Source organism: Parus major, chromosome 23, assembly GCF_001522545.3.
Source record: "Parus major isolate Abel chromosome 23, Parus_major1.1, whole genome shotgun sequence".
NCBI lineage: Eukaryota > Metazoa > Chordata > Aves > Passeriformes > Paridae > Parus > Parus major.
Window position 1 is genome coordinate 5,685,718 of NC_031791.1, and position 5,728 is coordinate 5,691,445.

Genomic DNA, 5,728 nt, shown 5'->3' on the forward strand with positions numbered 1-5,728 from the left:
ATTCTCCAGCCCCTTCCCAGCTCCCTCAGGAATTCTCCAGCCCCTTCTCAGCTCCCTCAGGGATTTCCCAGCCCCTTCTCAGCCCCATTCCCTCCCCTGGACACGCTCCAGCCTCTCCCCTTCTCCCGTTTTCTCAGGGATTGCAGGGCCAGGGCTCTGTGCTGCCACCCGAAGATGTCACTGTCACACCACAGACCTGGCTCCAGCTCCAGCCTGGAAATGCTGAGAGGCTCAGGCAGGAGGGAAAACAGGCACTGGGAACCTGGCACGGTGGGGAAAAAGGGGGTGAAGATCCTGGAGTGTCACGAGAGGGGAAATCTCTGGGAAGAGGAGAAAAACCCCAGAAACTGCGAGGAAATGTTCCAGGAAATCACAAAACGCTGACCCTGGACAAGCACAGATGTTGATTTTACTGCTCAGTGGAGGTGGAATCCCCTGGGATCTGGCTCTCTGAAACAGCCCAGCCCCACACTGGTGTCACACAGGACAGCAAGGAGATTGTCCCTGAATCCATGGAGTTATCCATGATAATATCCCCAGAGCTCCAGGCAAGCACGTGGTGGCTCCCAGACAAGATCACAGCAGGCGCTACAAGGGAACCATTCATCTCCAGGATCCCACATCCTGCTTCCAAAAAAGCTCCAAGTTTTATTATTCCAGCCCTGGAAAGCATCTGAAAACTTTTGATGTCACCCTTGAGAAGGGAGGGAGATCAAAGGAATGAGTGAGATTTCAAGGAAAGTTATTAATCCACCAACCCCCCAAAAAATCAGGAAGAAATTCAGGACAGGGACTGACATTTCCTGTAGGAAATCTTGCAGGGCAAGAATCCCCATCCTGGAGGATGGGCAGGGGTAGGACAAGCTGTTTGTGCTATTTCTGCACTTCTTTGTGTCATTTTTCCCCAAAACATTTCAATAACTGGAGCCCTTTCTGCCTGTTGCCACTCTCCAGGGATACAGAGTGGCCACAGAGCTGGAGAGAGAGGAAAATACAGAGAAAAGGCTTTGGAAGTGTAATTAGAAGTGGGACTAGGAAGGGGCTGATGGCAGAGTTTATTTATGGAAGTCTGAGCTGGATTGTGGCTGTCCCTGGATGTGTCCCAAGCCAGGCTGGAGCAGTGTGGGACAGTGGGAGGTGTCCCTGCTGATGGCAGGGGTGGGATGGGATGGGATTTAAGGTCCCTTCCACCCCAAACCCTCTGGGAGTCTGTGAAAACTCATCCCTGAAAAAACCTGACCACCAGAAGCTCCTGGCTTTGGTTCCAGCTTCACCTGTGTTTTATTTTATCCCATCCTGCTCGAGGCAGAGGTCAAACTCTGCCTGGAAAATGTCTCTGATCTGGTGCCATTTCACAGGGACAGCGACTGCTCTGGAGCCTGGGAATGCTCCCTGTGCAAACACAGCCAGGATTTTCCCCCACAGGGTGCAGATAAACCCAATTCCCACAGCTCTGGCAGGGTCAGGACACCCCTGCAGCCAGCAGGGCACCGAGTCCAGATCAAAGAAAGGTGCGAGGGCAGGAGAAAGGAAAACAGATCCCTGGCAACAATCCCAGGGGTTCAGGCCACTGAAGCAATGCCCACAGAGCCTCCCAAGGAGCAGGAAAAGCAATTTCCATCTTTTTCTCACTCCAAGAACATCTCTGGAGGAATGTGTGCTGCAGCACAAAACCAGCCTGGCAGTGGAAGGGGAAAAGCCAGGAATTGGTGAGAGATCTGCAGAGGAGGTTCCTGCCCAAACCTGAGCCCCTTCTCAGCCTCCTCGCTGGAGTAACTCTGGAGTAACTACAGAGCAAACTCCCACCCCCATCTCCTTTCCCAGGCCACCTCGTACCTTTCTCCTCTTTTTTGGAGGCTCCTCAGCCTGGCTGATGTTCCCATCCCCTCCACGTGCTGCCCCCTCCTCCTCCTCCTCCTCTGGAATGAGGCTGTACTTGGTTCCTCCAGGCTGCACAAAACACTCCTTGGCAAAGTGACCTGGAGAAAAGGTGGTGCAAGGAATAATCCAGACTCTTTTCCTTCTTTTTCTTAATAAATTCTTTTTTAAAATAATTTCTTTTTAATAAATTTTTTTTTTTAATAAATGCTTTTTTTAAAATATTTTTTTAAATAAATTCTTTTTTTATCAATTCTTTTTAATAAATTCTTTTTTTAAATAATTTTTTTTTAATAAATTCTTTTTCTTAATTTTTAATAAATTACTTTTCTTAATTTTTTAATAAATTCTTTTTTTTAATAAATTATTTTAAATAATTTTTTATAAATAATTTTTAACAAATCCTTTTTTTTAATAAATCCTTTTTTTACTAAATCCTTTTCTTAATAAATCCTTTTCTTAATAAATCCTTTTCTTAATAAATCCTTTTCTTAATAAATCCTTTTCTTAATATCTTTTTGGTAAATTTTTTCTTTAATAAAATCTTTTTAATAATTTCTTTTTCTTTTAATAAATTGTTTTTTAAATATTTTAATAAATTATTTTTTTTAATAAATTCTTTTGAATAAACTCTTCTTTTACTAATTCTTTTGAATAAATTCTTCTTTTAATAAATTCTTTTGAATAAATTCTTCTTTTAATAAATTCTTTTGAATAAATTCTTCTTTTTTAATAAATTCTTTTTAATAAATTTTTTCTTTAATAAATTCTTTTTAACAATTTTTAATAAATTCTTTTTAATAAACTTTTTAATACATTTTTTAATAAATTCTTCTTTTAATAAATTTTTTAATAATTTCTTCTTTTTAATAAATTTTTTTAATAAATTTTTTTAATAAATTCTTCTTTTTTAATAAATTCTTATTTTTTAATAAATCCTTCTTTTTTAATAAATTATTTTTAATAATTTTTAAGAAATTCTTTTTAATAAACTCTTTAATACATTTTTTAATAAATCTTTTTATTAAATTATTCTTAATAGATTCTTCTTAATGAATTATTTTAATAAAATATTTTAATAAATTTTTATTAATTTTTAATAGCGTCTTTTTAATTTTTAAAAAATAAATTATTTTTAATATTTTTTTTTTTTTAATAAAAGCATCTGGCACACCTGAAGTGCTGCTGAGGCTCTTTTGATTCTCAGCCACAAGGAAGACAATCCCCACTGGACGTTTTTTTATCCTGAAATTTGAAGGTGCCCTGATGAAACAGGACAGGGAACACAACCCAGGTCAGTCAGGCAAGAAATAAAACATCTTTGTGCCAACAAATAAAAATCTGTCTCTGCAGGAGCTGGATCAGCCCAGAAAGGAGTGGGGGAAAGGTAAATTGGTGTGATTGGCACCTGGAAAATGAGTGAAGGCACAAGGAGAGGGAAATTGAGCTCTGCTTTTTTTACCCTTTCCACTCTGCAGAGATCAAAGCTGAGCTGGTCAGAGCTGCAGTGGAAACCTGGAGAGCTGGCACCTGCTGGTGGGAGACACCATTGTTAAAAAGCAGGTAGAAAATAGGTATAACCCTGGTTTTGGGCTTCTTTAAAATAGTGGTTTATATATAAAATAGTTCTTTAAATAGCAGTAATTCTTTACAATGGTATTTTAAGGATAGTTCTGTGCCATGGGAGAGCCCACACTCCTCATTAACCTCCTCCAGAACAGCACGAGCCCCGTTAAACATTTCCTCCAAATAACACAGCAAAAACTCCTGCACAAAAAAACCTACTTTGTGCTTCAGCTGATGCCTGAGGTTTTAACTTCTGTATTTTCCAGATTCTGATTTATTTATTTCCTGGTATTTCCAGATATTGCATTGGTGCATAACTCTGCAGGGCTTTTTAATAAAATTTAATTTAATAAATCCCCACTTGACTCCTTTAGTTCTGCCCAGCCTGTGCTGCAGGGAGCCTCTCCAGGTATAAATAATTCCACTGAAAGGCACCACAGAATGGTTTTCCCATTGCTGAACCTGGCAGAACATCATTTCAGCACATTATTGGAGCTGCAAATGAATTAAATGTATTTGAACTTTATTTGTCCAGCTGAGCTGGAGCTGATGGACACTCAGCTCTGCCTGCCCCTGCAACTCTTTGAATCTGTTTTTCTCTCACTGATTCTGCTCCTCTTCTTCCCTCTCCTGGATTTCTCTGAGCTCCTCTGGGACAGTTCCTCACGGGGATTCTCAGTTCTCTGGCTCTGATGAAAACTCCAAAGCTCGTTAGGATCTCGTTCCTTGGGTTAATTAGGATGTTATCACAAAGCTTGGAGGGCTTTCCAGACTTTTTACACAAGTTTAAATCAATAAAACCTGGCACACTTTGGGTTCTGATGGCAACAAATGGCCTATATTATATTATATTATATATTATATATTATATGTTATATTATATATTATATGTTATGTTATATATTATATATTCTATTATATATTCTATTATATATTCTATTATATATTCTATATTCTATTATATATTCTATATTCTATTATATATTCTATATTCTATTATATATTATATTCTATTATATATTATATACTATATATTCTATTATATACTATATATTCTATAATATATATTCTATTATATATTATATATTCTATTATATATTATATTCTATTCTATATCATATTATATTATATATCATATTATATTTTTATATTATATATTATATTTTACATTATATATTATATTTTACATTATATTACACATTACATTATAGAATAAATATTATATTATACTATATTATATAGTATTTATTATATAGTATGTTATATTGTATATTAAATATTTTGATATATTATATATTATTATATAGTATACATTATACACTATATATTATATTATCTATATTCTGATATATTATCTATTATACATTCTACATTCTACATATTATATATTACATATTACATTACATTATATATTATATTATAAAAATATATCTATTTTACTCTATTATTTAATAGTTATAATAATTAATAAAATTATAAACAAATATTATTAAAAATTAATAAATTATTTAATAAAAACAATATAGACACCTGTATTTTATTTATACATTAACAAATAAGTTTTCTCTATCTGCCTAAATAAAACTGGGACTTTCAACCAATCACTTTGTGCTCCCAAAATCTGCAGGATCATGGAGGAGAAGGAAGGAGGAGAGTTAAAAACCACACTTCTTTTCCCTCCATCTTTTCTCCATGTATTAAACACTCTCAAATCTATATTTTTTATTTCAGTGGCAGACTGAACATTCTGCTGCTTCCCATTGATTTTTTATAAATCCTGGTTCATATTTGATATTTGAAAGCTTTTCTATCAGTGACAAATAGGATTAATGCATTTTTGGAGAACAGGACCAGGAGAGAAATTCTCCACCTCTGGATTCCTCCAGCCCTGGCAGTGCCCCAGGCCAGGTTGGATGGTGGAATTTATCCCTGGGGGTTGGAATCAGCTGGGATTTCTGTTCCTTTCCAACCCAAAGTGTTCTGGGATCCCAGCCATGAGCAGACACTGCTGCAGCCCCTCCAGGCTCTGGCACAGCCCCACACCCACCTTTGCAGCCACATTTCTTGCACACCGTGTTCAGGACGGCCTCCAGGGTGATCTTCTGGCTGCTGTAATCCCTGAAGGTTCGTCTCTTCCTCTCATCCTGCCTGGGAGGACAACAGCAGCTCACCTTTAATCCCTCAATTTCTCCTTCTCACCTTTAATCCCTCATTTTCACCTTTAATCCCTCAATTTCTCCTTCTCACCCACCTTTAATCCCTCATTTTCACCTTTAATCCCTCA